At 42.1% G+C, this 14776-nt stretch overlaps 1 protein-coding gene across 1 annotated transcript in view; it reads left to right on the forward strand.

The window, feature by feature from the left end:
• The first annotated feature begins 236 nt into the window (after positions 1–236).
• CREB5 (cAMP responsive element binding protein 5) overlaps positions 237–14776 on the forward strand; it is a 260411-nt gene continuing 245871 nt past the window's right edge. Inside the window, exon 1 of the mRNA XM_084282029.1 lies at positions 237–292. The gene's annotated coding sequence lies outside the window, so the exon portion shown is untranslated. The remainder of the gene's footprint in view (positions 293–14776) is intronic.

The following is a 14776-nucleotide window of genomic DNA, read 5'->3' on the forward strand; positions in this document are numbered from 1 at the left end:
TCCCTTCCCGATGACTCACCCCGCGGGGGGCGTGGCTTACTCAGACCCCGCCCCCCAGCTCTCCCCGTCCCCCCCCTTCTCCCTCCCCTCTCCGCCCCCCCCCCCCCCCCCCCCCCCGCGCCGGCCCGCAATGATTTAGAAGTTCAGGAATCCCACGTGACGTCACGGCGGGTGATGTAATGGTGCTGTAAATAGCACGCATTGTAACCTTCCCTCAGTACAACGTGGTTCCTCCGCCCGCGCCGCCGGTCCCGTCCCCGCCGCGCCGCGCTGCGCCGCGCCGCGCCGGGCGGTAAGTTCCTGCAAACACCGCGCTGCCCCGCACGGCTCCGCGCCGGGGGTCGCTTCTCGCAGCCCCCCGCCGCCGCACGGGTTGGTGCTCCGCCGGGACGGAGCGCGGAGAGGGGGCGTGCGCGACCCCCGAGGGGCAGGGCAGCGGCGGCGGGGCAGGGGGCGCACGGCACCTGGGGATGGGATGGGATGGGATGTGGAGGGGAGGGGAGGGGATGGGGCAGCCTGCGGTGGGATGGGGTAGGGTAGGATCGGGTAGGGTGGCATGGGATGGGATGGAGTAGGATGGGGTAACACGGGATGGGGTAGGATGGGATGGCATGGCATGGGATGGGGTAGGATGGGACGGGATAACATGGCACGGCACGGGATGGGGTGTCACGGGATGGGGATGGCATGGAAAAGGGTGGCATGGGATGGGGAAGGCGCTGCCCGGCGCTGACAGCTGCCCCCAGCTCCCCGCCGGCTCCCCAAAACTTCTGGGCGACTTCAGCAGCGGTGGGCGCCCCTCGGCCGCCGTGCCCGCGGGGAGATCCCGGTGCCGGCCCTCACGTCACGCCGCGGGCCGGTGCCCCCCGGGGATGCTCCGCTGGGATTCCGCCGGCACCGGGGCGGGGGAGATCCCTTAGAGGACCCCCTTACACTGACCCCACTTCCAGCCCCGTTTGTCACCCCCCGGCCAGCTCTGCGCCCCCTGCCTCTGCCCGGGGTCTCTCTGTGCCCCCGGAGGAGTTTTGGGGAGGCTGAGAGCCGCGGGGGTGTGGGGGGAGACCCGCTCAACTCTGCCTGCTCCAATATTTGTGTCCCGGCACCGGCAGCGATCCCTCGGCTCCGGGGCTCAGTCGGAAAGAGGGAGGTCGTGCGAAGGAGTGGGTAGGAATAAAGGGAAAATGTGCGTTTCTGTGAAACCCCAGAGCGATATCAGGAGTTTGCTGAGCGGCCAGCTTAAAAGATTTCCATATTTTATCGGCGAGAAGCGGTGCTTAGCTCGATGCAATCAAAGCTCGGGGGGAAGGCTGCTAATTGCTGCGAAGCATCTCGCTGGGGCTTTGCCTTGCGACCGTGCAGTTTTCAGAGATCCTCACCCGCTGGCTTGCACCAGACTTTCCCCGTCTGGCCGTTTGGACAACGAGCAGTGCGTCAAGCAGCAGCGGTGGAAGGAAACTTTCTTGTAAGGAACTGTCACGCAGAAATAATCCAGAAACCGGGCTGTAAGAAATTTGGGAGTCGGAGGGTGAGAGCCGAAGGAAAAAGCGAAGCGCAGTTCGTGGGGGTTTTGCGGGAGGAGGGAGGCTTTCCTAAGAGGATGGTTTATTTTCAGTAGGAAAGTGTACGGTGTATGAAAGCCCCCGCCTGGCATTTCGTGACTTTCATGTGGTGAATGCGGTTGCCGGTATCAAAAGCTGGGAATTCTTCCTAAGAAATGGCTAAAATCCTTGTTTGTGACTCCTTAATCCCAAGGGGAGCTGTGCAGGTCGCAAAGCACCGGGGAGAAGTGTGATTAATGATCAGTGATTAGTGATAAGTGATTAGTGGTTTTATTCAAACTGTTACCTCTGACCAGAAGCACACATCAGAGGATTAACAGGCTCTTTAGATAAATGCTCATTAGTGGAAGGGGGAAAGTAAAGATAATAGGCATGCACACAGGGACAACTTTCTAGGAAAATCATTCCCGTCTCTGGCATAATAAGCTCGATTAGCAGAAAAGCTCTTTAATTTAAAAGTTGCTTTTATCTTGTAAATCAAAGATAGATGCACAAGTTCGCCGCGCTATTATAGCCTAAATTTTCCCATATCCACGGGACGTGGATTATCTCGGTGGCGATATTTCATGAAAAAAAAAAAAACAAACACGCACGCACAAGACACTTGTATCGTTAGCGAACGGAACGCTGCCAAGTGCTGAAGCCCCGCATCCTGAGGCATCCATCCCTCCGTCCGTCTGTCCGTCCGTCCGTCCCCTCCCCGCAGGGCAGGGCAAGGGCTGCCGGCAGCGAACTAGATGGCGCAGTCCTGCGCTGTGTGTGCACATCCAGCGCTGGGTTATGAACCCAGCAAGTAGCAGCTTGCTAGGTGTCCTTCAACACTTCCAACAAAGTTGATTCTGTGCTGGCTCGGAGGCTAGACAGCGCTGCGAGTTTTTAGTCACATTTTCCATGCCGGTTAATCTGGGGAGTTAAAGGCTACTGGAAAAATTAGCCTCATTTACTCAAAGACCCGGTGAGCCGGAGGAGAGGACGAGAGGGGCAAAACACTGCACCCTGGGACCTGACTCTTGACTGTGCTGTTTTCCACCCCCTTAATGAAGCACGGTTCTGATGGCCTTCGTTACTGAAGCCTAAAAGCTCTCGGTAGCTTTTCCCCCAGCTATCACTGGCAAAGGGAGGTGTTTGGAAGTGTGGCTTTTTTTTTTTTTTTTAATATATATTTTTTTAAGTCACGAATTAGAAAGAGCAGTTGGTGTGGTGGTTGAACAAAGCGACTTGGACCTCGTTGTACTCTGCAGATAATGGTAAGGAGCCTGTTTTTACGATAACTAACCAGGGATTTCTCATTCCTCTTCATCACACGTGGACCTTGAAGTGCTGATACCTACTGCTGCCCACAGACTTTGGGATGTTTTTGCTGCCCTGTTAACTTAGATGGGATTTATGTTTGTTTGCATCTGTTGAGATCATCAAAGTCTCAAAACTTAAAATGCATTGAAGCAAGAAATAGAAATAATTAATTTATGGCATAAAAAAGAAACTGCTGCCGTCTCCAAGTGTTACTGTTTTAATTGGAGACTCTCAGGCTATCAGTTAATATCAAAAAGTTTCACATTAACCTATAAAAAAAGCAATAAGTTCTGTTTGCCACTCTTGAATATTGAATGGCACTCCTCCAGAAGTTACAACTACAGGATTTGTAAAACTTTACACATTTAGAACAATCAGAACCCTCTCCCCCTATTCAAAATATCTGCTCATCTTTTAGCTTCAATTAATCGAACTCTATTTCTGCTAATTTAACATAAAAGGGAAGCAAACTGCGTATGTAGATAGTAGAAAAGATAGCGGTGAGATTGTATTTGCCATTTTATATATATCACCATTTATCAGAACTATTTTCATAGATAAAGAGTAGTATGTGCTTTTTAATTTGACGTTTGCTTCCTCACTTTGTGAATCTAAAATACACTGCGACTGCTTACGTTTATCCTGAGCGCCTCAGGGGAGTCTTCTGTAAAAGATTGTTTCTGGGAGAGCTGGAGTTTGTTCTGGAGTTGATAAGGTGGAGGAAATCTCACGTTGCCTTTAGAAGGTAATTTTAAGTACTGAAACTTTTAGTTTTGTGTGGGCAGAGTCCTCCCTGAGATGAGTAAGTATTGCAATGATTTGAGACTTCGTAACTTGTCTGCATGTAGCCCCCGGTAATAATCTGTTTCTGAGACCGTAATTGTGGCATGAGGATCTTTAATATTAGAAGAGCTCTTGCAAGATTGTTATTGCTTCTAAAACAATTTACTTAATCAAAGATATCCCCTAGTCTTTGTCATCCCATTTCTGCTGTTAGTTAACTTTTTGGATTTTCTGGAAACCTGTTGCTTTGAGGACTTACCGCTTTCTTTTCATACTATTAGCTGTCTTTAGAGCTCAATTTTAGTTCCAGTGAACATTTCTCTTATAAACCCTTTATTATGAGAAAAATATTCTGGATAAGATTTTGCTCTAAAAGAAAAGCAAAACTGTTGTGGCTTTAAGCATCTTTTCATTATCAAGGACCATACGATTTATTCTTGGAGCAAGACTGTACTTTTTTTCTCAAGGCCCACAGATACTGATTTTTCTTGTAACTTGTTACAGGAATACTCTATTCAGTAGACTCTATTGCTTGAAACATCTATATTTGTATAAAGCAATGGGTCTTGCAGTTCTGCTTCATATGTCCAAGTGATTCTTTTGTTTTGGCTTTGGTATCCCGTACTAATCAAATTAATAGGTAGGCATATATAATTAAGAGAGTTTACTTGGCTTAATCTTTCATGTATAGATTCTCACTGCAGTGAATGCATGAGTCCTAGTGGAAATATTTGAAATGTTTTGAGATTCTGTCAGTCGTAGGCACTAATGCTAGGGCCGATCAGATATCTTGGTACGTTGTTGCCACTCTGCAACATCTCCAAACAATTTCTGTTGATTCGCCCTCACCCCTTCTCCATGCTGCATGCTGTTTAACCCCTGAAATAAAAATGATTTCTAGTGAAATGATGCATTCTGCTTTGTAAATTATAATGCTCTGGAGCTCTTCATATACCTCTCTAATTTTTGGGGCTTTCGCATTCTTCTGCCTTGAGAAATGCTTGAAGTTGATCACAAAATTAAAGCAAAGGTTTGGATGAAGTACTATGAGAACACTTTTTCCTCTTACTAAAACTTACATTACTATGTTAATTTGAAACTTTTACGGTGTAGTGTTCTTTGACACAGACAAAACAATGATCTCAGACAATATCTTACCACGCTGCGTTTGAACACAAGCCATATTACAGGAATAAGTACAGAAATTAGCTTTCGTAGACTTGACACATAAAAACAAAGTGCTGTTATGGAAATAATTTTTTTTGTTATACTCAAAGAAATGATTTAAATCACCTCAGGTATACATAACAAGCACACATAACATGCATAAAATAATTATGCCAGTGATGCGGTGAGAAGACTTGTTGAAGCAGAAAAGCTGTTGTGCCTTGTTGCATCCAAGGAGCTGTTCTGTTGCTTTGCGGACTGAGCGTTTGCTCACATCGTGGCTCTGGTTGAAGGGGCAACCCTGACACTTTTGAAATAATAGTATGCCTACTATTTTACATTCAGGTGTTATTTTACTCTGTAATTAAAAATGCGGAGAGTCAGCATTTTTTTATTAGCCACCACATGGGAAATGCAGCTGTTACTTGGCTTTAGAGAGTTTAGGAAGGGTTGGTTGCGCTGCTTTGTACGTTTCTAGATGGTGATATCAAATGCTATTTTATAAACACGAAGAGATTTTCCAAGGATTTTGCTGAAGGCTGTAGGATTTTCAAAGTAAAACATTGAAAGCTTACTACAATTTCCTTAGCTTAAAAGTTGTTTTGCTTTTGGTTCTTGTTTCCGTCCCCTTTTTTGAGAATTTGTTCCAGAAGTCAGTCCTGCACACAACTTCCAAATAAATACCTCAAAACATTGCAATTAGCAGTGTTTATGTAGGTGTCCCACATTTATAATCGCATCCTTTGAGACAGTTCATGTCACCACTGTGGCAGTGTTCCAGGTAAGGGGATGTGGAGGTGTGGGGTGCAGCCCCATTTGGCCAGAGAGCTCCACTCGCTGGGTGATGAAAAGGGCAATGTCTTTAGAAGAAGACGGGAGGAATGAGATTTGAATTTAATTGGGGGAAAATACTGCAAATCCAGTACTACCTTTGCCAGAACCAGGAGTTGGTTCCACTTTTCTTTGGCTCTGAATGTTTTCATTACTCTTACTTGGGTACCGAGACCTCTGGTAATAACTCAGGATCTGGGCATCGTTTGATCTCACCCTCAGCTTTCTACCTGCATAAACTCTTCAAATAGTTTCTATTGCCTTCTCATCCCCTGCAGGATTTTCTCTGAGGGCTTTCTTTGTGTGCCCTCATCCCAGTTTCTTACCTTTCTGAGGGCCTCATCTTTGGGTGCCCCTGTCACTTAATAGCCTGATACAGTTTCAGAACTCAATCCCAGTGTCAGTGTACTTCTGTACTTTTAAGTTGTTTGTTTGTTTGTTTTTTGTTTGTCCAAGGATGTGCTGAGCTTAAACTAGTTGTCCTTGAGCATGCTCCCTAAATCTAATACAGGAGTTATTAGAGAAATATATTTAATTAGAGCAATCTTTTCCTTATTTAGTGGCAGAAATGTTTTTTCCCCTGTTTACTTTGTGGGTTTGTGCCTTTAGTTACTTTTTTACTGCATGTAGTATAGCACAGTGGTGTTTAGAGCCAGCTTTTTTGAGCTATTTGCTCAGTACTTGGGAATTAATTTGCCTAAGGTGAGTAATTAACCTGGACCAGTGGTTCCTAGATTTAACATCTGAGGGTTTTTGAATATGTAAGTAATGTTAGTTAGTATGTAATGCTCAACACAGGGGGCTCTGTAGCACAACAAATGGAATTAGAGATTGGGGTTAGGATGTGTTGTGTGAGCGGCTACAGTAAGCACTAATTTGAGAGGTTATCACGTCACCCTCCATATGTATTTTTTCCTCTATTGTGCTTTAAATGTTTCAGTTCTGGAGTGCTGAGTTGGTACGGTGGTTACCCACAGAATAGCACTTGGTCTAGGCAAGCAACAAAACCCTCCAAGATACAGGCGATGTTATCATCAGGTTGCTGTGTTGTGCACTGATTCTGCAAACCAACTACCAGTAACTCAGTGTTGTATGAACTAGTTTACCATTATTCCCTGTCCAAATATACCTCTTATTTTACTTTAAACAACAACTTATATTTAATAGCAATAGTGAGCTGCTAGGTGAGGAGCTTCAAATTGTGAATAGTAAACCCTACCTCCGCAGGAGCTACTCTGAACTGATTTTAGCCAGTGGGTTTAATCTTGGCCTGCTCCTGGTTTTGGTCAGGTCAAGGGATTAATTTGTCACTAAATATTTTTAGGAGCCAAACAGGAACTCCAAAGGTGATCTGAGAGTGTGACAGCAAAGGACCTGGAATTATGCCGGTCCAACACTGAGCACTGTGTGTGTTAGAAATTTGGGCATGAGAATACCTCACTTATAGGAAACTTCTGTTCTTGGAACTGAAGTAGTTTATAACCTGAAGAAACTAAAAGCTGAGCAGTGGAGTACAGAAAACATAATCAATCACTTTGTTCAGGACTGTCTTTTACCACCTGCTGTTTAACTTAATTCCTGAGTGAGTGTTTTAGGAGGAAGAAATATTTTTTTAAAGGTTTTGTGAGAATTTCAACCACCACATCAACTTACATTTTTTTGTGACTAAAAAAAAAAAACACCCAAACGCTTTTTTTGCTTGTGAAAACTTGGGGGGGTGGTAGTGTTGCACTTTTTTTTTTTTTGGGGTTGATGAGATCAGAATCTACAACTGTTTCCACAACGGTGTGCAAAATGAGGGGAAAAATAGATTTTGTAATTAAAAACATGTTAAGGGATTTTCCTTCTTTCCTCACTTCCATATCCTTAAGTGCGTCTGTGTAGTGTGTGAAGATTATTATTATTATTATTTTAACTGGCTGTGTAATGGAAAGGCATTTAAAAAGGCAGTAGAGGAAAAAATGAATGATGTTACTACAACATTTTCTAAAATCTTTGTACTACTTTTTCATTCTTCAGTACTAATAAAGCTAATATGGACTCAAGAACAGAAATAAGTAAAATTTGAGTAATTGTTGGTTTAACGCAAAAAACGAGAGAAAGCAGGAATTTGATGTGAATCTTTAAAAGACAAGTTCCTCTAAATAACCCGCTATGAAAGTAGAAAAGATCAAAAGAGTATGACTGGGTAAGGAGAATTACATTCTTGCGGATTTAAAAAAAAAAAAAATCATAGTAAAGCCTAATTCTCCATTCACCCTGATACAAATCCGGAGCAACTCTATTGAAATCTGTGGAGTTACAGGCTGGTGTAACACTCATTGAGGAGAAAATTAGATTCACGGGGTCCATTCTGCATGTAGCCTATCAGTCGTGCGCTGTGCAAATCCCATTATTAAAGTGCTAGCCTGACATGTCACGTTAAGGGCGGCTGTTTCCCCAGGATGAACATGTTTGTAGCGCTCCTTGTCTCGTGGCCACTTTTAAGGGGGCAGGGGGATATTGAGGATACTTATTTTGTGCTCAATTAATATTCCTTCCGTGCGCTCTCCTTCCTCTCACGAGCTTTATGTGTGGGTGCGCAGTCTGCACTCTCCATCATCTATCTGTCTGTGTCTCGTTGGCTGTGACAGTCGCCACTCCGGCCTCAGGCTTGCATAACGTAGGCGAAAAGCCCACCAAGTGTTTCAGTTAGATGTGACACTGCCTGATTTTAACACTGATGTGCCTTTTCTCTCTTGATAATGCTGTTATGAATTGGGAGTGACACCTTATAGCTTAGTCATGTTTTGTTTGTGAAGTTTTGTGGGGTTTTTCCTTTTCCTCTAAAAAAAAAGAGAGAGGTGGAGGGGGAAAGAAATGGGAAGACAGTGGAGCCCTAGGCCACAAACGAGAACAAAGTTTTTCCAATATTCTGAAAAATCTTGTCACTACCAGAGCCACTCTGATTTTTTTTTTTTTTTTTTTTTTTAAGAGCAATCAACAGGAGTTTTAAATAAGAAAAACACTATAAAGAGTAGTAAATAGATGATGTTCAGCCCCACAGTCCCCCAGTCTCTAATCATGTACATCCAATTACAACTTTCTTGAACTGGCCCAGGGTACATGGGGTCAGCTCTGAAACTTCTGAAATTGGTATTGCTCCAAGGATTGCACTGAAATTGTGTGGAGTGGGGATAAGCTACCCCTGTTTGATAATGGTACACAACAAACAGCATCTGCATATACCCTTCGTAGGAGGATATAATAAGAAGTTTCAGGCCCTACGATTGTCTCTGGTGTGGAAAGGTCCACTGGACCCTTAACAATCCAGAGGTTAATTTATTAAAAAAAAAAAAAAAAAAGAAACAAAGCCACAACTATTATTTCATTGTCAAACATTTTTAAAAAGCACTATTTATGTAGGGCCTATATAAGCACACATTGTTTTATGTTCCTTCTGCTGCTTTGCAGTTGACTAAACCATTATTCTCGGAGCACTGCTGTGCTGAGATCATCAGCGATGATGGTGTGAAAACAAACAAGTTTCATCAGGAGTAGTCACTATATAATTTGACAGAGACATTGTCAGCACCAAAACATCTATATTAATTTCATCTCCAGTCAAACCAAAATACAAATGGGATGGTTAGTGGGAAAAATTCATTCCTAGGAGGGAGGGGAAGGGCAATCTAATACGGTGAGGTGCTATGTCAACTAAAATGAGGACATTTCTCAATGCCTGTTGAAGTCAATGGGCATTGAGGGCACTCAGGGACTGGTGGCATTGAGTCCTTTTTCTCCAAAGTGTAGTAAAACTGCTGAGATGCAACTTAATTCCTCATTAATTCAAACTCCTAGCAAGTTCTTGGGAGAAAAGCTCTCTTTGTTGCAGATCGAGATACCCTCCATCTCTTCAAAAGAGAGCTAAAAAAGTATGTTCTCTACTTCTGAAGCCTTCAAGGCATTCTTCAACATGATGAGTGACAATTAGTGCTGATATTCTGCATGTACCTTAAAGTTGCAAAAATGGTGTTTTGGAGAAAAACATTTCTGGCCTCTTACGTTAAATAAGGACACAGCTGCCTATTTTATGCCTTTGAAGGCAATTTTTAATATCATCCAGAATGATACTATATTCCTCAGTGTATATTAAAACAGTATTTACTAAACAGATTTGAGAGAAACAAATACGTGTAGTCAAATATGTCAAACAGTGAATAACCATGCATATTATATCTCCACTCCTCTCCAGCCCCCCATTTTTTTTTTCCTTCATCAGTGGAAAAATATGGGAGGGTCTTTTTAATACAAAGTCAATGAATCTCAGATGAGACAATCAATTTAATAATATCCTAAAAATGAGGTTCCAGATATTTCATTTTACTGCTATACTGTGGCCATACACCTGAACCTCTTACTGGATTACCCAAATTAAGTGAGGCTTGTAGGATAGACAGGGAAACACCTTAGAAACACTGCACCCTCTGTAGCAGTTAGGATGTTTTCTTCTGTTTTCTCTCCTGCACTGTCTGATTCCATACATTTTTTCTTGCCAAAATGCTGTTATCCCAAAATATAAGGATAGCCTATTTCTAGGCTGTCAGTCTTCCAGTTTTCAGTTCAGTTTTTAGTCCATGCACTGTCAGCCAAATGCTTTTCAACAGACTGAAAGTTTTTGGGGGCAGAATAAGCTGAGGATAAATATTTAGAACATCGTAATTAATGCCAAATTATTTTATAATAAGGACAATAAGAGATACAATAATGACTATCTTATGATAAAAGTCATGGAAATAGATTTTTATTTTCACATTTGAATTTTCTACATTGGTTTCAGATAGCTTAAGCATAGTGAGGATGCCTTGGCAGCAAAGTGAGTTTGCCATGCTGCATACAATGAGGTCCTTGCTGTGTCTTTTCCTTTGAGGAGGCTTTCTTCAGAAAGGAGAAGATGCAGCACCGGGAGAGCCACTGAGCCGCGTGGCATGGGAGCATACGCCGTGCAGTGTGTGCTAATGCAGCAGCAGAAGTCACCTTGCGCCTTTCCAACTACAAAAATTGCCAGCTACCCAGGTCCGGGTGTTCTTTTGTCTTCAGAGAGCCCTTGTAAAATTTCAAGCAAATTTCTTACTCAGCTCCAGGGCCTAGGAAATACTGGCAGGAAATGTCCATGTCTACATTTACCAAGGCTTTAGTGCCACGTAGCACCTGACAAGGGCAGGCATCACATGGGGAATGTGTTTTATAAAATATCGACTGTTTTTAGTCTGACGTGGCAGAACTCTATGACCAAAACCAAGGCTGCAAGCAGGCATGCTGATTTGTATTGAGAAGCTCTTGCATGTATAGTAAATGTTACACAGCAATACACTGTGCAGCATACTGCTGGGGAAAAGAAGGGCAAAAGCAAGTGCTTAATGCTATGGAAATAAAAATATTTGTGAAAGACTTAAATGAAAATGCAAATAGCTGTGCTTTTTTAGCCTTTTACAATTCTGAGGATAGCATCTTCCTCGTGTACCCACTGTCTTCTCAATAGCTATCTCAACAATTTATGCTAAAACAGTGTGATCCTTTTGGTGCCCACAGAAAAAACACAGGTTATTTGTCCATCTGAAGACCAGCTCTGCTTAGAGCAGCCTGTGCTCTCGAGCATGGTGCATGTGAGATGGCCTCTAATATGGCAAGGTCCTGAGAGAACCTCTTCTCTCTCGCCAAACCCTGTATTTAGCACAGAGGGGATTTCCTTTCCGTTGTGCAGAAGAGACAGTTGGGCCACACAGTTTCTCTGCTGCCCCATTTCGTCCTGAGTTAAGGCAAGCAGCAGTTGCCAGGGGTAAGATTGGTGTCCTGCGGTTGGAGAAACAGCAGCAGCTCTGGGGGAAAATGCTTGCTATGTGCAAGGCAGGCCAGGGGCTTTTCTGGAGGAAAAACATGCTCACTCAAGACTTTCATGAGAAGAAAGTCACTGAAGAACATGGTATGTGGAGGCCTGAAGCTGTTCACAGATCAAGTTCTGTGAGTAGCTTCTGCCAAAATGAAAGGGAAGGAAAATATTCAAAAAAGTCAGAATACTCGATTTCAACATTTTTTCAAAGTGAGATGCATCTCCTTTGAAAATAACTTATTTTAAGGACGACACGAGGCAATAAATCACTCAGAAATAAGTATTTGCTTTGTGCTGTATAACGCCATTCAGGTTGATGCAAAACAATTTTGTGTTTATCCATCTATCACTATTTGTTTGCTCTCTCAGTTTAGGGAGGGTTTCTTTAACTTTGCTGTCTACCTGCACTGCACGTGTGTGTGTGTATAGACAGAACAGTGCTGTGTGTATTAAGCAGGAGCAAGCTTCTGGAGAGCTGGGCTGGCTGAGAACTTCAAAATGCTGGGTAGAAGCCTTTTGTTGGCAGAAGTGCCAGATCTCCAGAACATTTTCTATAACTTCATCTGATCTGGTTTGATCTGACTGGGTCAGAGACTTCAACTGCCGTCCACAGAGTGCAACAATGTCCTCATCAACTGATGGAGCTGTTAAAAACTAGTTGGGAGGAGCCAAGACTTTGCATGGCAACTTCATTGAGAATAAAGTTAGCGGAGTCTGTCCTCTGAAAACACTGTAAATAAAAATAAAAATAATATATATATATCTCCCATTAAACCTTTGCATAATTGTTGAAGTCAGAAATTGAGGTACATGGGGAAATAATCATTCTTAGTTATGCTACTGCCTTAGGTTTTTAGGGTCTTCTATTTTCATCTCTTTAAAGGAAATGTGGGTGTCTTAAATGGGAACCTATTATTGTGAATTAGCATCTGGTGGAAGATCTGGTACAAGGTTAGATTTATTTAAATGTTCTAAATTGGATCAAAAAGCAGCTGAAGGAAAAATTAATTTTTTTTAGGTACATAATTTTTGTTTGCTGTTGAGTAAATTAGTTTCTCAGTTTTTATCATGAGACTTACAAGTGCTTTTTTTTTTTTTTTTTTTTTTTTTTTTTTGGTGGGGGGAGAAGATATTCTTACTTAATCCCATTAGGTGTGGAATTGCATTTCTTACAGCTTTTCTTAAATCAAGTGCAGTATATAATCTCTGTGTGATGGCTCTTTAACTTGTCTTTTCAAGTGTGCTTTTTGGTGGCTTGATGTTATGTAGAACATTTCCTTCCTGTACTCTAGCATTTCTAACCAAAATCTGAGTATGTTTGAAACCTTAGCTTATTCACACTTCCTAATCATAATCCCCTTGGTTTCCTTGTCAGCACCTTTTTGTGGTATTTCTCTGGACACCTCTATCTAATATCTCCAGAGGTTATTCTACAGAGCAACCTTTGACAAGATCTATTACTTACTACTTACTGCTTTTAACAAGGTGAAAAGAGGTCAACCTCTGTAAAAGGCAGGCATTATTAGAAGACTGCCGTAGAGTCTCTTGGTGGCTTGGCCATCTCTTGTGGCAGCACTGTCTGTGAATCAGTTTAGGAGCCTCATCTAAAGTGCAAACAAAATACATGACTGGGTATGAGCATATGCAGATAAGGTATGTCCTCAGGAAAGCATTACAAAGCTCTGGGCCCTTTCAAGGTCATAGACTTGAAAGACCGTAGTTCCTTTTTCAAGGTCATAGACTGATAGACCCACTGGAATCTGGGAGTTTTGCTGTCAGCTTCAAGTGTAACAGGATTTAAGGTTATTAGTTTTTGTGTGATCCATTTAATTGAGCCTCATGACCAATGCTAATGACTTTTGCTGCTGGAAGAATTGAATTGGTAATTTGGTTACCTCTCCTCCTAGAACTCAGGATCTTCTAAATTAGAGTTGGTGTTGTCTATTTTTGTAACCATATTAAGATGCAAAACCAACCTCTTCATGACTTGAAAAAGCAGATTGCAAAATCTCACTTTGTCAAAATAGTAACTGCAAGATCCTTTTGGCTGACATAGAAAATCTTAAAAAATTAGAGAAAACATATTTTCCCCCAAATTAATTAAAAAGCTGAGAAATTGTACAGAAGAGCTTAGACAGATCCCAGAAGTATTTAAAATAACACTTAAAAATGGCTTGTTGATGAATGAAAAATCTTTCTAGGGTGCCTTGATGCATGTGTGTGTAGGCTTAGTCAATGAACAAAGATGACTTCTTTTTGTTGAGTCTATCAGTTTTGTTGAGTCTATCAGTTGCATACTGTAGCTTACTCCCTCATGATTTCTGTATATGCAGAACCTACAAAAACTGCTGGTTTATCTTGCTGTATCTTTCAGATGCAAACAACTATAGTGCAGGGAAAACAACACAAAACAACAACAACAACAAAAAACACCCTAAACAAAACAAACAAAACAAAAACAAACAAACAAACAAAAGCCAACCTGAGGCTTGACAATAAATTATACAGATTTTTTCTTTCATCCCCAAACACTGAAAGCCAGACTAACTTGTTGCTAACATAGGTTTCACTTTCTGTCCAGAGTTGAACAATCAATCACATGCAGCCAGTGACCAAAGTGCTCTGTCTTGGATAGAATTTAAATTTGATTTACCTAATGGGAAGCAATTGCCACATGACGCATGTATGTTTACAGCTGAGCCCTTTGCAGAAACTAGGCATGATAACTATCTTGAGAGTATCTAGAGGTGTAGAGGGAGAGTAGGGTGTAAATGTGGAATGTAGATTGCTTGTTTTCTCTTCAAGCAAGAAAGTGAAATGAAAAGAAGCTTATTCTTGGTATCACACAGAGGTTAAAACATGTACCATCTAGGCAAAACCACTGTATGCAAGATGTAGAAGAGGCTTCCTTGGTGTGTTTTGATTCCTGATGTTCTGTTTGTTTCCCATGTTGGCAATATCCCAAAAGTTCATTCAGTAAAAATTTACATGTAGGAGTGTCTTCGCATATTCTCATCCTTTATTTTTCCTTTATGCCAGCAAGTCCCATTTTTGTTGTTGTCATTTGCTTGTTTGGTGCTGGTTTATGTTTTTTTTTTTTTTTAATTATTTTTATTTATTTATTATTATTATTATTATTTGTGTCATCGCCTTCAGTTCAAACACTTTGTAACTGGACATTCAGTAACTTACTAAGGGAGTTGGCCTTATTCAAATGCTGACATTGAAAGCTGTATCCTGTGGGCTCTCTCTGTGCTCAGATGAGTAAGTGTTT

This window comes from Netta rufina, assembly GCF_964035555.1.
Source record: "Netta rufina genome assembly, chromosome: 2".
In the NCBI taxonomy this organism is placed as follows: Eukaryota; Metazoa; Chordata; class Aves; order Anseriformes; family Anatidae; genus Netta; species Netta rufina.